Source organism: Ailuropoda melanoleuca, chromosome 8, assembly GCF_002007445.2.
Source record: "Ailuropoda melanoleuca isolate Jingjing chromosome 8, ASM200744v2, whole genome shotgun sequence".
Lineage (NCBI taxonomy): Eukaryota > Metazoa > Chordata > Mammalia > Carnivora > Ursidae > Ailuropoda > Ailuropoda melanoleuca.
The window spans coordinates 78,628,279-78,650,868 of record NC_048225.1 but is presented as its reverse complement, the minus strand read 5'-3'; the positions used below and the strand labels follow the sequence as shown (position 1 = coordinate 78,650,868).

Genomic DNA, 22,590 nt, shown 5'->3' with positions numbered 1-22,590 from the left:
CATCCTGCCCAATTTTCCTTCCTTAAAAACTCGGCTATAGCCACAAACTTGGGGATATGGCAGAACTCAAAGTTGCATGAAAGAATGTCTGGTTTGGGGGAGTGGGGGTGTTCCCTCCTCCCCTGAGAAAAATGGTAACTGATGTTAATACTTTCTATGGCTCCAGAGTCTGTCTCCCAGCATCATCACCTTGACTCTGAGTCTCTAACAAACACCTAAATGCCAAAAACCACCAATTCTTCCCATGCAGATCCTGCGCTCAGCCACCAGTCTACAGTCCTGGTTAGGCAGGTGTCATCTGCTGCTGGGTGATACTCTGACTCCTTGAAGAACCCATGGACATTAAGCACTGTGGCTAATCTAGTTTGTTATTTTCACATTAGAATTTGTTCTTTTTTTAATGCTTATATCAGCAACTCCAGTTTCGTGCTTTTAGGTGACTACTCTCACTCATTCTTTCTCTCTCCATTCCCTCAACTGTCTCCAAACCACAAAAATAAATAGATAAGTGAATAAAGAGAACTAGTCCACTGCATAATTTCTTGAAATTTTTCCAAATGGGTGTTCTTGAGGCATTACAAGGGTCATGGCATGGGAGTTTTGGAGAAAGAAGTTATTCTCAAACAAATAAAAAACAAAACCTATAAAATCAAATGTTTGAAAACATTTCAAAGCTGTTCAAGTGCATTTGCAAACATCATCTTACTTGGATATGCAAAAATCCAGAAAAGGGGAAAGTTAGAACAGTTTCCTGATCACATCTAAAATCAAAGTTTCATTTTAGGATTTTTTTAAAAAGTGAGATGTAAGAAAAATTAGCCAAAAAAAAAAGAGGACTTTGACATTGTAATAATAATTTTAAAAAGTCAACAAAGAAATAGTTCTGAGAAGGGCATGCCAAACTTAAAGGAAACATCATATGTAAAAATCTGTTATTATGCCAGGCAAAAATTTCCTACAACACAGACTGAGTGTGGCCAGGTAAGATGATTGCATTCAGTCCCATCAGTGTATCGAGTATATTGCTGGCTAAGGACATGGTACTTGGGTCCTGGGAAATATTTCCTAATTAGGTTTTCCCTCCCATTAGAGGTGATAGGACACTGGTTACACTGCCTGGATTTTCAGGCTCAGGAGCTCATTTCCACCTGGCTACCTTCCTCCCCGTCGCAGGTAAAGTCTTCAGAGACTGGGGCTCTTACCTCAGAGGCTGCTGGGCACCACTTCCAACACTGCTGCCACCCAGAAACTGGGCCCCTTGGGCTGCAGAACTCGGTACTGCTCCGTTCCGCCTTCTCTCCCCTCCTCAGCTTCCCTCCCTGGTTTAAATCCCATCCAGGCCAGAGGAGGAGCCAATGGGGACTCTTGGGTGTTTCCGTCTTCCTGGCAGAGACTCAGTTAAGAGATAATGAGCAATTCCTTCTTAATTCTAACAAGGAAAGAAAAACCGTACACATCTCCCCCGTCTTTTTTACATCCATTACGCAGCAGCTAAAAATACTGGAGACTGTTTCCATTTAAGTGGATCCAGAATAAGGTTATTAAAAGAGCTTGCATGTCTCCTGGCCAGGAGCTGGTCTTTGGGTTTGAAAGAGATTTTATAAAGTCTCTTTCTCTTTTTTCCGTCTCAGGCACCCTGGGGCTTAATTGCCTACCATTTTTTAAATAGGAGAAGACCTTTGGCACAGAAAGAAATGAGCAGAGACCCTCAGGGACGGAACCTCCTGCAACCTCCCATCTCCTCCTTCCATCAATTCACAGCTCTGAATGGCAGGGCTCTGAGGACTCCAGGAGCAAGAACAGTAGGTCCAGGGCATTCAACTTCGCTGCCTGCTCTGGCCCACCCCTTTCCAGAAGCCTCCCCCACACCAGCCCCGGAAGAGCTCCATGACCAGGAAGGCATAGTGGTGGTCCTTTCCTGCTGCCCTTTCCTCTTCTGCCATCAGATGGACAGACCTTAATTCTTTCTGTGAACCAGAGCTATTCCGATGGGTCATGGCTGACACTCACTGTCCTTTCTACCCTCTACCCCACTTCGGCCCTGCCTGAAGTAGGTTCTAGAATGCAGATCTACAACACAGTGGAAGGAGCTGATATGTTTCAGCTTACCTGTGTTGGCATTGAATGTTATTGGAAGGAAAGAAGGAGGACAGGAGAGATGGGATGGAGGAGTTGCCCCAGAAGTGTGAGGGTGTGTCCAGATGTCAGGTTGCCTGTATCTGAAGTTTGTGTCTGCTACTTGCAAGTGATCTTTGACTTAACCTTTTCCTGCCTCGGTTTACTCGTCTCTAAGAGAAGAGTAATATGGTTATGGTGAGGATTAAAGGAGCGAATATGTGTAAAGAATTTTGACTAAGTCCCAAGGACACAATGAGGACTCAATAAATGTTAGCTGTCATTACCGTTGTCGTTATCATTTTAAAAATTCTCCTTGCGTACCTTACTAAGTAGTCTTTAATAATCCCCACCTCAGTCTAGGTGGGTTCAGAGTTCCCTGCCCTTCTTTACTCAAAACCACAAGTAGCCCCACTCTCTGCCCTTGGAATCGAGACCAGCGATACACAGAGGTGGTACATTCATTGTGGTGTGAATTAGGGGTCACCAGAAAATCCCCTTGTCCCCAAACATTTCTCTTCTCCCCTGGATATTTTTTTTCTCTGCTTCTTAAATAGCAAAGTGTCCCCTAGAGGCTCCTAGGATCCTGCTGTCCGCTCGCATTGCTCTCCTAGTCTTAATTTCCTTTTGTTAATTCTCCTCAAAGGAGTGATCTTCACCAACTCTCTCCATTACCCCATCTTCCATGCCTCAAACAGGAATAACTAAACCAATGCAACAGGCTCCTAACAGACCACCTTCCTCCAGCCTTTCCCTCCTCTAACCTGGATGAGTTAGATGCAGGGCGCGTAGCTATAACAAAGAGCTCTCCCACCAATGCAAGTAGCTCAACAAGTTGGAAGATGATTTCCCTTTCATATAACAGAGGCCGCCTGGGCCTGGTAGGGCAGCACCACCACCCACAGTGCAGGCCGCCTCTCTCCAGTGCTATCTCCCAGCCAGAGGGGAGAATGAAGAAGTGAGGGCAGAGGAAGTGCATGCCCATTCCTTAAAAACAAAACAAAACTTTTTTATTCTATAATTGTTTCAGACTTGCTGAAAAATTGCAAAAATATTACAAAGAATCTGGAATAAACCTTCACCCACATTTTCCAAATGTTAATTTAACCATATTGGCTTTATCATTCATTCTTCCTATATATATATATTTATTCTAAAACATTTGGGAGTCAGAGACATGATTTACCTCTTTACCTTTTGTCTCCCCTAACTTCCGTATTTCCCTGAAACTGGGATATATTCTTACATAACCTCAATACGATGATCAAAATAAGGAAATTAACATTGGTATAATACTACTGTCTAATTTATGAACTGTATTCAAAGTCCGTCCTTTGTCTCTCTTATGGCATTTATAGCAAAATATAAATTGTTTTCTTGATCCAGGATCCAATCCAGTATAATCATTGTATCTAATTGTCCTGCCTTCGAGGTCTCTTTAAGCCTGGGACACTTCTTCAGTCTTTGTCTTTCATGACCCTGACATTTTTGAAGAATGAAGGTCAGTTATTTCGTAGAACACCCTCAGTTTGGGTTTGTTGGACGCGTCTACACAACTAGATTTAGGTTATGCATTTTGGGCAGAAATACAGCAGAAGTGGCGTGTCCTCATTGTATCTTATCAGGTGGCACTTGATATCCAACTGTCCCAACGTCAGTGATGTGCCCTTGGATCATTAGGTTAAGGTGGGGTCTGCCAGGTTCCTCCACTGAAATAGGTGTCCCTTTTGTAATTGATAGGTTATGGGAAGATGTTTGGAGACATGTAAATGTCCTGCTTGGTTTTCTACTTTCACCCGCTAGTTGAGCACCCATTGTTGAGTCCTGCCTGGAACACTTACTACAATGGTGGCTGTCAGGTGGTGATTTTTCTGATTCCATCACACCATGATGATAGATGGAATTCTACTATAAAGTAGAGATTTTCCTTCTCCTCCTCCCACTTTATTATTTTATTACCTATATCCAAACTGATTCATGTATTCTTACTTTTTATTCTCTGCCTTATATTTTCTTTACTCCGATTACTTATTTCATTGCTCAAATTATCCCAGATTTGGCCAGGAAGAGCCCTTTCAGCTGATTCCTGTGTCCTTTTAACACACCCCTGCCACTCTTAGAGCATTTCCTTACCTCCTGGATAGCAAAATGGTTCGGCTCATCTTGCACTTCTCCTACCCCAACACTAAAATCAGTTATTTTTCAAAAAAAACTCTGTTTCTTTCTACTGGAAAATGATGTACATTTTTGGATAAGGGCACAGCCTGGAGGGGCACACATTTTTTCCAAAGCATCCCTTCAGTCATACTTTGGTCACATGACCACACAGAGCTGCCAGAGAGCCTGGCATATCTTCAGGTAGGTGGTCACGTGTCCAATGAAAGCTCAGAAACAGTGTTAATTTAAAATGGGAGAATGAGCGTTGATAGAAAGCTTGACTTCTGTCACAGAGCCCACCCAAGCACCATGGGTAAATGCTCTCTCTGAACCATAAGCTCTCATGTCATTCATCTGCCCAAATCTTCAGAAGCTCTCATTACCTATAGACCCAAGCTTCTGAAGCTCTCTGTAATAGCCCCATCACATCTTCACATTCAAACTCATCTCCCATTGTTTGCAAATACAAATGGTCAGCTTCAACCGCTCTGCCTTCCTGGGTCCTGGTATACATGATACTCCTCTCACCTCTTCTTGAGGCCAAGCTCATCTCAACTCCATGAGTCTTCTCTAATTTCCCTACTATAAACGCTTGAACCAAGGTGAAATCTTTACTTTTCTAACAGCTGGCCCCAGAGTTTCTCTTAGGGAGGTAACTCTCTTCATGTAGGAAAATACTCTGCATGGGATGAATAGGTACTGGTAAGGGGAAACAGAAAAGATTATGGAGGTGCTGAGGCATGAGGGCAGAGGCTGGGGCTAGGGAGGACAGGGGCCAGTGAGATAATCCTTAGAAGATGAATTACTTTAAGAACAAGAATATCTATTCAATATTAAAGTGTTTGTTTTGCCTTATATCAACCTCCCTTCATGGCCCCCCAAGACTCAATCTAAGGTTGAGTCTTCCACACACAAAGATGTTTTGTTGTTGTTGTTGTTGTTGTTGTTGTTGTTGCTTTGGCAAGTTTGAAAGGTGAGAAGAAAAACCAAAGGAAAGGACTGGGTCACACATCTGGGTCAGTGCTGCACAAAAGGAAACAGCCAGAGGATTAAAACACCATGCAACGGAGTTCAGAGGAAGCGAGAATCCAAACCAAACATGTCCATAGGCCATAAGCCCCTGTACCCTGTCCAGGACAGAATTCACAGAAATTGGTGATGGGAACAGAGGTGCTTTGGATTTTCCACAAGTTGGAAGTCGGAGGTTGGACCTGATTGTGTTTAACTCCCTAAGAAAGGTGACTTCACTTGACACCTGAGTTACGGAATGTCTTCCCTGTACCCCTCATTCCAAGACTGATAGTGCTGGTTGGCTTTTCTATGTATCCACACAGAGGTTCCATTTTTTTTTTAAGATTTATTTATTTGAGAGAGAGAGAGTGAGCATAAGTGGGAGGGGCAGAGGGAGAGGAGAGAGAATCTCAAGCAGACTCCCCGCTGAGTGCAGAGCCCAACACGGGCTCGATCTCACAACCCTGAGATCATGATCCAAGCAGAAACCAAGAGTCAGTCATTCAATCAACTGTGCCACCTGGGCATCACCACGCAGAGACTCCTTCAGTTCAGTATGAACTTCTGCAGAACGAGGACTTTTTTCCCCTCACCACCTATGGCATAGCAAAGTACATAATACATTACCTGAAATTCCATCATGACAGATTTATTCCTGAAAATGCCCAAGAACAAAGCAAATTCCCCAAATATATCAAGCCTACACTGTGCTGGCAGGTACTTTTCTACCTGCCTCCCAACAGCCTCATCCTTCCTCTTTCCCAAGAGAACCCCAATTTTATTTAAATATGATCTTAGGCTTCAGGGAAGTTTGGGCCCATTCCCTGCTCCATGAGGTGGGTTCTGACTGATCTAAGCCAACCCAGGGTTTCCCAATGCCGCTGACTGATTCAGACAAGACCATGCAATACATTTGGTGTCAGAAAGATGTAGGGAAAGCCTGATAGCAGGGCTTCAAGGAAAGTTTCCTTCACTCAAAAGATAAATAAATGACCCAAAGAAGAGACAGACATTGTCACATCTTTATATGAGGGCTGAAACTGTGTTAGACACCTTGGAACCAAACATAAAGGATACTAGCCGAAGATGAAACCTATCAAGGATGGCAGAATGGAAAGATGGAAGGAATCTGGAGTTTTTTATGATACTGCTAAGCTGCTGAATTTACTACCCCTTGAGTTTTACTGCTTCAGAACTTTCTTGAATCAGGGTTTTATTTCTTAGAGCTAAAAGAATCTAAGGAAGGCAACATTGCTTAGTTAATGTCTTAGTAGCCAAGGAATTTATTGATATTCTGTTGAGAATATAGGAAGAGATGTGTAGGCATCTCCCACCAGGAAATAGTCATAGCTAGCACAGGCCATGGCTTGGAGATTGGGAAATCAGTTCACAAAGCTTTCAGTTCTAGTAGCTCCTCTGTGTTTGTTGCCTTTAGGGTGGGAGTTCGTGGTAGACTTAAAATAGCCACAGATTCTTTGCCGCTCTTCCCCATGAGAGGTTGGGTCTATTTCCCCACTACTTGAACCTGGCCTCCCTTTGTGATTTCCTTTGCCCAGTAGAATGTGGCTAAGTGACATTTATTATTCTGAGCTTGGGCCTCATGTGGCCTTACAGTTTCTGCTATCACCCTCTTGGAATACAAGTGGCTTCTAGAGGATAAAAGTGTACAAGGAGAAAGAGACCTGGCCATCCTAGCTGAGGCCCCAGACATATGAATGACTGCAGCCAGTATTATGTGAGACATCCCAGCACAGTCTAGTCCAAACTACCAACCCACAGAATTATGAGCAAATAACTAATTGTTTTAAGTCACTATATTTTGGAGAGGTTTGCTATGCAACAATGGAAAAATGATAAAGAACCTATTCCCAAACTAGGGGAACAATTTAACTTGAAACTCATTTCAACTCATTATTTTGTCCGAAGACTGTAACCCATTCCAGAACAACCTGGAAAAAAACACAGTTGCTGGTTCAAATGATGGTTCAACCAACATGTTATTATATCATCTTCTTTTATTTGAGAAAAATGTAGGCAAAAGCATTCCAACTCCCGTCATCTCCAATTTTATTTGTCCTAAGAAATCACCCAAAACCCAGTGCACTGGCTCTGAGGGAGCCTGAGTCAGTTGTGTCTGGTTTGGAGACCTGAAGCTGGCCTTAGCTGGTTTGGGTCTGTGTGAGCTGGTTGGAAGATATGTTTTAGTATTTTTAATTAGGATTCTGCTGAATCTAAAGGAGCTGACACCAAACCTGTGTGTAGACCTCCACTGCCACCATCTTGTTTCAGCTCGCTCACTCACTCTGTGGTAAATTGTAACTATTTTGTACCCATAGGGCCATCTTCCCCTTATGGTAGATTCCGTGGTAGATTCTCTATTAATGCTTACAAGGATGTACCATATTTGACTTCAAATGTGCAAGTGCCTGCAAAAATAGACAACAGAACATGGCATTCAGCAAAAGGCTTTTAGCAAAGGAAAAAGTATTACTTCCTTTGAGACATCGAAAGAACTTGATTCTTCTTCCATCAATATTTTCTTTTTTGGGAGTAAATATTTCTTTATATCCATCTCAGTAGAAGCCAATAACTTCTTATTACTCTCTTTGGATGGTAACAGTTGCTATGAGCCGGTGACCTGAAGGGTGTGTGGGATCAGAAGGCTGGATTTGCTGCGAGGGACCTAGAACCTGGTAGGAAGCGGCAGTTCAGTTTTTAGGCTCTTCATTCATCATTTGCCCATAGATCACTGTTTTGTAGATAATCATTAATATTTCCATTTTAAAAGCCATTTATTGTAGATGATATATATAACTGCAACATGCAGAAAAATATAAAGAAGAAAATTAACATTTCCTGGAACTCTCACAACCAGAGATAACCACTGTTTTTCTACAAATGTACACATATACGGAGAGAAGTATGTATCTGTGCACATGTATTTTTTAAAAAGATTAAACAATTAGGATCATATTAGTTGGAGATTTTTCTTCTGCTCTTTGCTCTTAACTTTACATTAGAATTTTTTTCATCATTTTCTTATAAATTCTTTCAAAGACATGCTTTTTAATGTTGTATAGTATTCTAATATGTGCATCTAATACATGGCGGAAGGGATTCATTACAAAAGGACCTGAAGGTTGTAATGGAAATGTTCTTTCTCTGGACTGTGATAGTTGTCATAGGACCTTACACATTTGTTAAAATTCATTGAACTGTGTACTTTAATGGGGTAATTTTTAATGTATACAAATTATATCTCAATAAACCTGATTAGAGGGGGGAAAATACTTAGCTAAAGAACCACCTCATAATATGACCCAGTGCTGCCCAGATCTTGATCTACTATTTAATTTCTCAGGTTTGATAGCACATGGAAAATCACCTGGGGGTGTTTAATAAAATAAGATGCCAGGGTTGAGGGGAGGGGACCCAGAGACTCTGATTTAATTGGCCACGGGATCAGGCCAAGGCATCATATTTCCTGAAAGCTCCCATGGCGATTCTAAAATGTTCAGCCAGGGTTGAGAACCACTGATTCGCACAATAAGTCATTTGGACCAAGGAGATAAGAGGTGATAAAATGGGATGTGTACATTTCAGAATCATAAAAGAGTTTTATAAATTTTGCAAACTAAACATTTATTAGCCCACTGATTTTTTTGTCCTATTTCCCCCTTGAGATATTTATATGAGGTAGTCATATAAATATTTTTATTACAACATAATTCATGTAACATAGAACTCATCCTTTTAAAGTTCAGTGTCTCTTAATGTATTCACAAGCTTGTACAGCCACCACTATTGTTTACTTTGAGACCATGGTTTTTCAACCTAAGAACAAACCCCACACCTGTTTATAGTCACTTCTGATTTTCCCCTCCCCCAGCTTGTAAAAACCACTGATCTACTTGCTGTCTGTATGAATTTGCCTATTCTGGACATTTCATATAATTCATAATCATTGTATGGAATCGTACAATATATGACCTTTTGTGACTGGCTTCTTTCACTTAACGTGGTGTTTTTAAGATTCCTCCATGTTGTAGCATGTATCAGTACTTCATTCCTTTTCATGGCCAAATAATACTTTATCATATGGATATACCACATTTTGTTTATCCATTCATCCATTGTTGGAAACTTGGTTGCTTCCACCTTTTGTCTATTATAAATGTTGTTGCTATGAGCATTTGTGTACAAGTTTACCTGTGGATATATGTTTTTATTTCTCTTGGAATTCACCTAAGAGTGGAATTGATTGCTGTGCATTTGGCAACTTTATGTTTAACTATGTTCCCCCCAGCAATGTATAAGTGATCCAATTGCTCCATGTCTTCTCCAACACTAGTTATTGTCTGACTTTTTTGTCATAGTCATCCTAGTGGGTGTGAAGTAGTAATCTGGAGATTTTGATTTGTACTCCATTAATGATTAGTGATGTTGAGCATCTTTTCATGTGCTTATTGGCCATTTGTATATCTTCTCTGGAGAAATGTCTATTCAAATCCTTTGCTCTTTTTAATTGGATTATTTGTATGTCTATTGTTGAGTTAAAAGTGTCCTTTTATATTCTGGATATTAAACTCTTTTTTTTTTTAAGATTTTCTTTGTCAAAGACAGAGAGCACATAAGCAGGGAGAGCAGCAGGCAGAGGGAGAAGCACGCTTCTACTGAGCTAGGAACCCAACGCGGACCTTGATCCCAGGACCCTGGGGTCATGACCTGAGCCGAAGGCAGATGCTTAACCAAATGAGCCACCCAGATGTCCCTGGATATTAAACTCTTAATAAACATATGATTTGCAAATATTTTTCCCATTCTTTGGATTTTCTTTTCACTTTCTTGAAAGCATCCTATGGAGCACAGAAATTTTTAATTTTGATGAAATCAAATTTTTTTTTTTTTTTTTGCTGCTTGTGCTTTAGGTGTCATATATAAGAAACCATTGACTAATCCAAGGTCACAAGATTTATAAGTTTCTTTTTAAGTTTTTTTTATAGTTTTAGCACTTACATTTAGGTCAATAATCCATTTTGAGTTTATCTTGGTAAATGGTGTGAGGTAAGGGTCCAACTCCATTCTTTTGCACATGGATATCCAGTTGTCCTAGCACCATTTATTAGAAAGACTCTTCTTTCCCTCATTGAGCAGTCTTGACACCCTTGTTGAAAATCATAGGTATTTTTAAAAAGTATTTATCTATGCTCAGCTGGAAGAAATTTTTACCCAGCCAATTAGGAGCTCTAACTCCAATTGACCATCTCTACACATCACTAGGTCCAGTGCCTAATAGTTGTGACATTTAAGTGTGACTTCAATAGCTGTGACTTTTAATAGTTGTGACTTTTAAGGACCTAGTACTAGGTCTTTAAAAGATACTTTTTGATAAATTAATCTCGTGGTTAGTCAATTTTTTTAAAGATTTTATTTATTTATTCGACAGAGATAGAGACAGCCAGCGAGAGAGGGAACACAAGCAGGGGAGTGGGAGAGGAAGAAGCAGGCTCATAGCAGAGGAGCCTGATGTGGGGCTCGATCCCATAACGCCGGGATCACGCCCTGAGCCGAAGGCAGACGCTTAACCGCTGTGCCACCCAGGCGCCCCAACTCGTGGTTAGTCAATTTAGTAAACATAGCATAATTGGTTTCTGATCAAATTGATCGGTCTGATTCAAGTAGATCTCTCTAATCGGCCAAAAGGACTAAACTGGCCTGTGCAAGTCAACAGTCAGAATAGTGGAAGAATCCTTGGGGTGACAGTTGCCTACTAACCAAGACCACAATTCTGTCTGGGTGTTTACCACTCCCCTGTGTGACTCATAGTTAAATCCCGATTTTTTCTAAACTAATCCTGGTAATTCCAGTCTCTTCAATATGGTTTGATTTAGGAAAGGATATTTGACCTACTTTTGTCAAGTGTGGCTTCTACAAAGTTTTCTTATATCAGAAGGGTTGGTCCCTCTCCTTCCAATGGCTATTGCCATGCCTGCCTGGAATCTGACAGCCATATTTACAACCATGAGAGGAGCTAAACAGGACAAAAGATGACAGAGCAGAAATATGGGAGGATTCTGGGTCCTTAATAACATTCTTGAACCCCTGAATTAACTAACCTTGTTGCCTTCCTACCTTGGGACTTCTTGTTATCTGAGATAATATATTTCTTCATTATTTTATCCAATTAGGTTAGAGTGCTTTGTTACTTGTACTCATATTATCCTAAACAACATAGGCCTCCTGACTTTTCTCAGAAAATGTCCTTCAGACTGAAAAACGTTAAGGGGACTGTAAGACTGAGAAAGAGTCTCTCCAGAGATTATTCTCCAAGGGGATTTTCCAAAATTAGCCCCAGATGAAGCTTCCCTGAGATCTAGAAGGAGACCTGCACTCTAGGCTGATAATGACGGAGAAGGTATGGTACATAAGTTGACCTCCATCACCAACACTAAGTCCCTAGTTTCTTCAGAGAGGACAACTCATCTGTATTGCTTTTCTAAAAAAGGAATCAAGTGTTGGTATTGATGCGTTTCATATATTCTTATTCTCTAGAAATATTTGTCTTTAAAGTGCTTTTACATTCTAAGTGGAATGATGTAATCTCAACACCTTTGGATTGAGAGGGACCCAGAGAGGTCACAGATGTAGGAGTTTCCTCCCTGACACTAGTCACGCTCCCTATGGCTGAGACCTCCAGCTGGCACTGCTCACCACCCTGGCAGGAGGGAAATTTCAGTTGTATGTTGAAGCCAGCATGTATAGGTTTCAGAGAGCCAAGTATGTGCATCTTTCCCTAACTTCCCAGCTCCACACTCAGTGATGTCACATGGATAGCTTACAAATCAGCCATTGTGAGAGTAGAAGTTGAGAAATCAGGAAAGAGCTTTTTCTCTCTGAAGAGCCAGCTATTAAATGTTACTGGGGATTCCTCTTTTGGTCATTCTTACACAACCAATGTATCATGCCATCTCCCAAACTTAATGGCTATAAATCAAAAAGAAGAAAGACCCCACTGTCCTTCTCTGAAGATGACTAACTGCTAAAAACTGATAGGAAAATACAATCCTTTTCTTTACAAACTGAGTCACAGCTTCCCATCTCAAATTTTCCTCTTAAAGCCAGGCTGTTCAGGCTTTTATTTTTTGTTAAAAAAAAAACCACACAACTTTGATTCTCCCTAATAGCCTAACTGCCAACATTTTGGGTTTTAGTGGTTGTTTTTTTTTTTTTTTTAATTGATGTTTGCTCAGAGTGTAGGGTTACAGCAAGGCTGCTGTGTGGTAATGCTTCCATTGCATGCAAGGGCAAAGCCACGGTAATGACAAGGTCTTACTGTGGAACTGCTGAGGTCGCCCGTTTGAGGCCATCTGTGGTATCTGGGAGATGAGTCTATGGGTGGCTCCCTGAGTGACTGAGGGGCAGGGCTCTCAAGACGTACCTCTGCAGACTGCTGCTCCTCTGTCCTGCCATCTCCTTCCACCTCTATTATCCCATGTCCCATATCCCATAGCCAGCCAGGCTTTACCGGTTCTTTCTTTCACTCCCTCTTGCCAATTGCAGGTCTGGGGAAAATTATGGAATATTTCAGATATACCAAAAGGCATAGAGAAGAGTATTATAAATACCCTTGAATCTCTACCCAGCTTAGGAAATAAAACATTATTAACTCTGTTAACATCCCTGCATATGCCTCTCTGATCCTATTCCCCTCTCTTCAAAGAAGAAACACTTTCCTGAAATTGGGACCATCATTCCAGTGCATGTCTTTACATTTTTACTACATAGGTTTTATATAAGCCTCTGCAGTATATAGAATTGGTTTATATAAATGGTATATATATTGTATGTCTCTTGCTCCACTTTGCTTTATTTCTATCAATATTATGTTTTTATTAATGTTTATATTCGTGTTCTGGCACCACTTAACAACCACCAGTGCAGTGGTTCAAAACGACACACATTTGTTATCTCATAATTTCCGTGGATCAGGAGCCCAGGTGTGATTTAAATGGATCCTCTGGTCAGGGTCTCACGGGACGCAATGAAAGGGCTGGCCGGACCGCCTTCTCATCTGGAGGCCTGACTGGGGAAGAATCTGCTTTCGAGCTCATTCAGGCTGTTGGCGTAATTCATTTCCTTGAGTCTGATGGCTGAGAGCCCTAGGGGACACCCACTTCCCCGCCCTGTGGCCCTCTCCCTAAGCAGTGCACCTCATAGCAGCTTGCTTCTGTAAGGCCAGCAGAATCTCTCATTCTAATCTGCTAAAATGAGGTTATATGATACATAAGATTTATCTCATAGATTTTGAGTGTCCCTGCAGCCAAAGGAGAGAATGTCACAAATGTACAGACACCAGTAAATGGGAATTATTTGGATCTGTTGGTCCGCCTTGGATCTATCTGCCACAACGTTGATACATATTACTCTAGTTCATTTTCTGTTGTTATGTACTATTACATTGCATAATATGTCACAAAGTCTACCCATTTTGCTGTTAATGATTATGTTAGTGTGATTCCAATTTCCCCTATTATAAACAATGTCACGCTTAATAGTCTTTGCAGATCTTTTCTGCACATGCAAGGAAGTTTCCAGACCCTAAAGCACACCAAAAGTCTTCAGCTTTACTAGATATGGTTAGATTACTCTCCAGAGCACTTACAGCCTACTTCCATTCCACCGGCAAGTGTGTGGCTTCCTCATGATTCCACATAGTTTCCTGCTCTTGAAATTGACAGAATTACTTTAATATTTTTATATTATGGGCAATCGGAGAGCTGTGAAATGATATCTCCTGGTTCTAATTTTTATTTCTGGAATTACTAATGAGGTTGGTAAGATGTAATGAGTACCTTTTCATACGTTATTTTTGTTTCTCTTTCTGGGAACTGTCCTGGACTGTTTGTAGCTTTCTTTTTGTTTGTTCATTTGTCTGAATTTTTCTTATCTATTTATAGTTCTTTGTGTGTCCTGCTTCCTAATTCTTTGTATTGTTGCATGACAGATATTTTCCTCTTGTGTTTCTCTATTAACCTTCTTTCTGACATTTGTATATGTGGAACATTTAAATTTTAATTTGGTCAAATTTATCAGTCTTTCCCTTTATGATTCATTTCTTTTATGACTTATTTAAGAAATATTTTTCTATCCTGAGGCCCGAAAGATAGCCACCTGTATTTTCCTAGAGAGGTTTTAAAGTGATGCTTTAATACACTTAGGTTTTTAATATACCTGGCATTTATTTTTGTCCACAGCATAAACAAAGCATCCAATTTTATTTTGTATTTCTATATGGATATTGAGGGTTTTTAGCACCATTTATTGAACAAGTCATGATTACCCCTCTAATATGCCATGTCATCTCTCATTTATCAAGTTTTCATATATGTATGTATGGTTTTGCTTCTAGAGTCTCTATTCTGTTCCCTTGATCTATTTGCTTATCCCTATACCAGTACACTCAGCCTTAATTATTACAACTTTACAATAAGTTTTAATATACAAACAGGCCTACCCTACCACCTCATTCTTTTCTCAAAAATGTTTAGTTTATGTTTGACCTTTGCTCTTTCACATAAACTTAGATTCAGTTTATTAAATTCCATGAACAGCCTTCCTGGGATTTGATGGGGTAGTCCTCAACTTACAGAGTAATTTACGGAACGTTATAGGCTGAATAGTGTACACGCCAAGCTTAGATGTTGAAATGCTTATACCCAGTACCTCAGAATCTCCAAGAGGATGTTTCTACTGTTTCAAAGACGTACATGTTTCTTAAGGGTTTTGCCACCTGGCTGTCTGTTCTAAGCCCTGTGTCTTGAAAATAAAGTGAATTGGGACAACTCAGTGGCTCAGTTCATTAAGCGTCTGCCTTCGGCTCATGTTCCTGGGGTCCTGAGATTGAACCCTGCATCAGGCTCCCTGCTCTGAGGGGAGCCTACTTTTCCCTCTCCCTCTGCCCCTCCCCCTGCTTGTGTGCTCTCTCTCAAATAAATAAAATCTTAAAAAAACGAGGAAGAAAAGAAGGAAGGAAGGAAGGAAGGAAGGAAGGAAGGAAGGAAGGAGGGAGGGAAGGAAGAAGAAGAAGAAGAAAGAAAGAAAGAAAGAAAGAAAGAAAGAAAGAAAGAAAGAAAGGAAGGAAGGAAAGGAAAGGAAAGGAAAGGAAAGGAAAGGAAAGGAAAGGAAAGGAAAGGAAAGAGAAGAAAACATAGTGAATTAATGTGGCAATTTACCCTAAGATGCTGAGGGCTGATCAGTGATCAGATGGCACATTCACATGTCAGGACAAAAGTCTAGCCCAAAGGAATAAATGTGACTGTTGGGGCTCAAGCGTGAACATCTCCTCAGATCCCAACAGTAATGGAAAACATCCACAGGCCTCCTTTACAGCTCCCTCTTAAAATAGCACTCCTGGCACTTGCTATCTGAGTGCTCAGATCAGACTAGCTCAGATGGAACCAGGAGAAATTCCAAAGGGTGGAGACTTGTTATGTCCCCTTATTTGCATCAAACCACCTAGGTTCACACCCCAGTTGCACCACGTACTTTTATGGCCTGGGGGGAGGTGCTTCTCCTTCTTCCTGCCTCAGTTGCCTGACCTGTCCAATAAAGACTATGGTAGCACCTATTCATGAGTGGGATTAAGTGAATAATTCTTGTAACTCATTGGAAACAGTGCCTGGTACACAATAAACACTCAATAAACATCAGTTAAGCCTATGAGATGGCCACCTTTGCACTGCCTGTCAGTTACTTAGTGGGTTTTTACATTTCTTTTATTTTTCCTTAAAGTCCCAGAATATGCTATTTAAATGTTACTCTATTCCCCCATATGTTCCACCCGGCGGCCTGGCACAGAATGCCGCTCTAGTTCATTTGTATAAGTTTATCCAACCCTGCTTGTCGACAATCACATTACTACTCGCCTTGCTTTTTTCCTAGTATTTAAGGTTGGATGTCACTGGCTTCCAGGCCAGCTTTCCACATGAATGGAATGCTGAGCAAGAAGCAAGCAATCCTGAACCTGGCCATAGATATGCCAGCACGCCGGGGGAGTCCCTGTTTGCAGCCCCATCTCCCAAAAAGTCCAGTGCTCTCCTGGGGGCTCAGTAGGCCTGGTGAGTTTGATGACATTCATGCCAGGGTTTTAGGGGGTAAGGTGGGAAGAGTGAATGACTGGCCTCATTTCTTCTCAGTAACGCCCATCAAGCAATGAGATTGCTAGGCTGTGATCTGTGGGAGGGCAGAGTGTTGCTCAGGGGAGGGAGGGCAGGAGCTCAACATAGAATCCCAGCACCCAGCATCATGCCTGGCCCAGACGAGGCAGTCAACAAATAGACAAGAGTGTATCCGAATTTTCCCTGGTACCTGGCCCCAGTAAGGCCTTATGAGAGCTCTGGACACACATTAGAGAGTTAATGAATATCCATTATGGTGATTGCGGTCATTGGGTTGCAACATTGGTATTGGCCTCGGTGAGCTGAGTCCCTGTCTTTACCTGTCTTGTAATACTATTCCGTTATATTTGTGCATGTGCACACATCCGCAATCAACTGCTGCAGAGGAGAAATCACTAAACACACACAGCTCTGTCTGTTAAATAAGATGTTTTGCCTACGGGGACAAAGTATCGGGTGCTACTGTTGGTCTCGGCAGCAGCAAACATGTATTAAGGAAGTAAGCCAGGCAAGGTACTGTGCAGGTCAGAAGGTACAAAGAGTCACAGGCCACCAGCCTTGCCCATGAGGGAGTTCAGCGAGGCTTTGGTCAGCAAAACAGAACTGACACAGAAGGTGACAGGCCAGGACAGAAGAGCAAAGACTGGCTCTTGGGGTTGCCTCTACCTTGTAGAAAATCTGAAGCTTCCAGGGTTGCCATAAACCACTATTGATGATCCCCACTGCCTCCAGGTAAGAAATTCTCAGAGGACGACCCAGCCACACGTGTGCCTCCACAGCCAGAAAAGCAACAAAAACACTTTGCCTCCCTTTCTCATTCCATATTCAGGCAAATACCTTTCTTTGGTGGATTCTAGCTGGGAATGCTGCCAGCAAAGAATGCTGGGAAGTGGTGTTCTCAGGTTCCCAGACCCTGTGTAAGGGTGGAATATAGAAGGGATAGAATGATGTTCAGTTATCAACAGACAATTCAGCATGAAATGCTTTGAAGTATCAATTCAGAAAAACGACATTCAAAGGCAGTTAACCTTTGCCAAGGATTGAGAAGCAACACAGTGCGTGCTTGAAAAGAAGCATCGCCATGAGAGTTGGAGCTTTTGAAGAAGGCTTTGGATAGAGTCATACCCTAAGACAAGACTCTGTCAAATGGATAAAGGAAAAGACGAAGAGCACATGGAGGTGAGTGCATACATTCATTCGCTCACTTGTGCGTTTAGCCATCCATTCAACAAACATTTATGCTAAACAGTAAGCTAGGCACTCGGGCTCCTAGACTGTAAGAAAGGAATTATTTTTCAGAAAGGAAATAATATGGTGAGATTTTTAGTGAGGGGCACATGTGCCTAGACAATCTGAAAGGACCTCCGTGCGCCTTGGTGTAAACAGTGCTTTTCTCTGGCTGGTGAGGTTGTGAAGAAAGGTTATTTTCCTTTCTAAATCTTTCAGTATTTTCCAAATACCCTGCAATGAATGTGTATTAATTTTTATCAGAAAAAAAAGTTTTAAGAAAGAAGATAGAAAGATTAAACAGGTAACTGTGGAGGAAATTCATGACACATTTGTCATGTGATGTTTTTCTGAGTAGGGTACGCTTCCTTTCCCCTCACCTTCTTCCCCGTCACTTAGTTGCCTCCTGTTCATTCCTCGGTTTTCAGTTGAAACTTTCCTTCTCTGAAAAGACTTGCCTGAGCCCTAAGGTTAGGTTAGGTCTCCATGTTCTACACTCTGCCCCTGGGGTTCTCCCACAGCTGGTTATACCTACAAGTATGGGTTTGATGTCTGTCTTCCTCACCAGAATGTAAGACTCATAGGGCAGGTATCATGTCTGCTTTGTTCACACCTGTCTCGCAAACACATTGGCCACTCTGTAAATCCTGTTGGAATGGATCAACCATGGCTTTAAAGGATGTAAAACTGAAGACAGGCAGACTAATAAGGAAGGAATTATGATAGTCTGGACAAAGGAGAGAGAGTACCTAGGAAAAGGGCAGAGTGACGAAGGGAAGATGTTATGGTATCAAATCTACAGAACCTAGTGACTTCTTGGATACATTCAACAAGAAGCAGAGATTGGAGGGAAATTTTGGAGGTAGAACTAACAGGACTTGCTGATGGATGAAATATGGGAATGATGGAAAGGGAGCTGTCAAGGAGGCCTTGAGCATTTTTATCTTGAGTAGGATATATGATACAATTTCCTGAGATGGAGGCGGCATTTGTCGGGGGTGGGATCAAGAGTTCTAATTTGGGGTGAGAAGCGAGGATGAGGGAAAATGTAGGGTGACTCTCAGATTTTGTCTTGGGGATCATTCTCTTAGGCATGAAGTACAGAGGTGAACCAAGCTTGAGAAGAAATACGAATTCAGTTTTAGACATGTTAAGTTTGAAGTGTCCACTGACATAGCCAAGTTATCCAATGAGATTATATGGGTCTAGAATTCATGAAAAAATTTCTGAACAGACACAGAGATGTGAACTTAGTGGGAGTAGTTGAAGCCATCACGTGAATGAGAAAACATATGAATGAGAAGGGCAGACAGACACCAACATCAAAACCCTTGGGAAAACTCTCCATATTTATGGAGGAAGAGGTGCCCTAAAAGGAGATCGAGAGGGAACTGTCAAAGGAGTAAGAATATCAGATTACATGAAATAAGAAACGCTGTTGTGATCAAAGCAAGAGCTCAAAGAAGGGCATAGTACGTTGAAGTGGTAAGAAGGAGCCAGATTTTGGAGGTCCTTGAATGCAAGGCAAAGAAATTGACATTTGATCCTTGGCCTTCATGATTAGCAGTGATGACAAATATATATGTACCAAGTGTACTTGGCTGAGCTTCCCAGACCTGTAGGGGAATGGAGGAACACTGTGAGTCTAGAGTACTAATCATGATCCCCCGTGGTCAAGATTTGGAGATAGAAAGTAAAGAGTGGCCTGTTAAGAATATATTTCTCATCAAAAACTATGTTTTCTAACCCAAGTCACTACTGACTTGAGGGAGCTGGAGAGTAAAACCCAGAATTTCAAAAGCCATCATTATTTGTGCTTGGTTCTTATAGCCAGCCCCTCGGCAATAACAAAGGACCAAAAAACATCCCCCAGGAATCCTCCTGGTTGAGCCAACTCCAAAACCAATGCAGCTCATCCAATAGCCTCTCTGATGAGCCTGAGTGGAGAGCTTCGGTGCCACATGGACCATGTGTTAGTTTATGTTCCAGAAGGAGCCATCAGACAAGTGCAGAAAAATGTCTGTCCTCCTTTCCATTACAGTGTTCAGAAGAAGAAGAAAATGGCCTGAGGCAAGGGGAAGACAGACTTTATAACTCTTTTAAACTCTGGCAGCCTTACCTTCCACCATACCACTGTGGTTTGAAGAGAGGTTTAAAGCTAAGCTTCAAAAACAATCACAAATGAAGAATCTGGCTAAACATGACAACATAGGGAGATAGAGATGAACGGGGTCTTTGCAGAAGGCATCAGGGTGCGCAGTGAGTATGTGAACCTGAATGTCCACTAAGGCGCCTCAGCAGATGCCTTGGTGGGTGGCATGTATTAGGGAGCGTGAGTGTCCCAGGAGGATGAGCTTCTCTGGGTGGAATGGAAAGATGAACAGCCATTCCGACTGTTGAAAAGAGTACTGGGAATGGGGCGCCTGACTGGCTCCGTCAGTGGAGCACGCAACTCTTAATCCTGGGGTTCTAGGTTCAAGCCCCACGTTGGGTGTAGACATTACTTTAAAAAAAATTAAAATCTTAAAAAAAATATAAAAGAATACCAGGGATGGTTGGTAACAGGCAGTGTGTTTATGGATGTCTGCATGAGACTGGACTTGGCACAAACACTTTGCAGATACACATTGTGCAGTTACTTTCAGAAAGCCCTGAGCTTCCAGCCACTGACACAAGCCAGAAGCTGCAGAGAGTCAACTGGGAGATGAGCTGGACACGTCGGCTGCCCTCAGGGGAGTGGGCTGGCCCTGAGAGCTCTGTGCTCAGGAGCCTGGTTAAGGAGGATAGAGAAGGAAAGAGCAAGGTAAACCCAGTTGGATGTGAGGTTCTTTGATCTAAGCTTTGGCCAACCCCACACTCAGCCCCCAGTTTCACTCTATGCCAGGCTTCTCTTCTGGTGAAAGGTGAGTGAATAGGCAGAGGGGTACCGCCTCTGGGGAATGCAAAAGCCAGAGCTTAAGGAGCTGATGCCCTGAAGCACAAGAAACCTATGCTTGATCCCTCTAATTTTCCTCAAGATGCACCTTGTTGAAGACAGACCCTTCGTTCTCTTCGCTCAATAGTCAGATATTCCAATATGTCCGGTAGCATCAAAGAGGCAAAAAAGCCAGAGGTAAAGTCACAGGTGAAGAAGGACCAAGAAGAGGTCAAGAATGACAATTGGGCATAAAATGAGTTCTAATGCTAAGGTATGACATCAAAGCAAGGGGGTGGGGAGGAAGACACACACCAAAGAGGCAACCTCTGCTCATTCCATCCAGTCGTGTCCAGTCCAACAAGCACACTCAGCACCAAGCACCCTGCTCAGTGCTACGAATGCCAGAAAAGACAAGATTCCTGCACTCATGAAGCACAGAGTTTTCTAGACAAGCAGGCCATGAAAAGTCTGTTAACAAGATGAGTGCCAGAGCTACGGGGTGCAGAGGAGCAGCCCTAGCCCTGCCTGAGGTCCCTTCAGGGAAAGCCTCCTGACGAAGAGGGGTGTAGGTGCTCTGAGGGAAGAAACAATAGTGCGTGTGCATGTGCACACATGTGCATGCATGCATTTACTATATGAGCATTCATATATGTCCTATATGGTATTTTGAATATGGCAGATACATAATAAAGATTGTTGAGGGAATACAAGAACTAATCAGTTTTTCTGTTTGTATCTCTCTAACCATTCCTCTGCTTTCTTCCTAAATATTATTCTTTTTCTTTTTCTTTGCTGGAAATGCCCAGAAGAGTTTCATTTTGGCGTAAGGTCAGTAAACTGGTTGCCAATCAGATATAGAAATTGCCATTTCATGACATGAGCCAATATTGGAGGAAAGGGTATCTGTGGCCTATGGCTAGAAGGAAAACGGCCATCATCTTAATCATCAGAGAGCATTTATTGAACACACACTGTGTGTCAATTGCTGTTTTAAGGTTTTAAGTATGAAATGTGCTAAATCATTTTATCTTCACAATAACCCAACGAGGTGGGTATTATTACAAGTGAGAAGTTCAATTGATGCACAGAGATGTCATGTAACTTGCTGAAGTTCCCAGAGTCAGTACATGGTGGAGCCAATACCGTCTGGCTCCAGAGCCTGCAATTCCTACTTCACCGCACCCTTGGGACTGAACCTGGGGGCAAAAGCTTCCTGGGCTGACGCCCCAGTGTACAGGCCAGAAACCACTAATTATTTAAAGATTTTTTAGTTACATAATATCCACCAGTTCATTTTCCCCTAATGCCCTCTGTTTCCCTGTAGGGATTGGCAGATCCTAAATTTAAAGGGCTTTATAGACGATCACTGTTGTCTGGGCTTTTATTCCAGTAGTAAGGAACATAAGCCATAAAAAACATGATAGTGTTGGAAATCCTGGAGCACATGATTTTCTCCAACAGATAGTAGCAACAAGTCAAGGTCCTACTGTTTCCTGGCAATCCGAGACCAGGGTAGAAGACAGCCATGGCAGGACCAGCATGCTTGGCCTCAGGCCAATGTCCATGCTTTGGTCTCACCAGCTGAAAAATGGAGCAAATGATCTCTCGGCCTCGTGAGACCACTGCCAGATTAACAAACTCGTGTCAGTATCTGAGAAGTATGGGTCTTCTCAGAGGAAACAATGATCACCAAGATTAATGATTCTAAATAACAGCATCACAAACGACCATTTTTTGCCAATCCTCTCTGATTCTTCCACAGTATTAATATCAATGCTAGTTAGAACCCAATCTATTACCATAGAATGGTGAAGGATAACTACATGAAGCCAAAGGGAGAAAGAATCCTGTCAAAGACCTCTGTGGTCACTACGGACATCCCACACAGATGAGTGTATTCTGCAGGGAAGTGCATGCACGTGTGGGCCCGTTCTCTTGTCTTCATTACATCAGCTTTTCCAACCAGGTGGCCATTCCCCTTCCTTA

General features: G+C 42.0%; 1 protein-coding gene across 1 annotated transcript in view; it reads right to left on the bottom strand.

Moving 5' to 3' along the window:
- TNN (tenascin N) overlaps positions 1-1,286 on the bottom strand; it is a 63,399-nt gene extending 62,113 nt beyond the window's left edge. Inside the window, exon 1 of the mRNA XM_034667647.1 lies at positions 1,203-1,286. The gene's annotated coding sequence lies outside the window, so the exon portion shown is untranslated. The remainder of the gene's footprint in view (positions 1-1,202) is intronic.
- Positions 1,287-22,590: the final 21,304 nt, after the last annotated feature.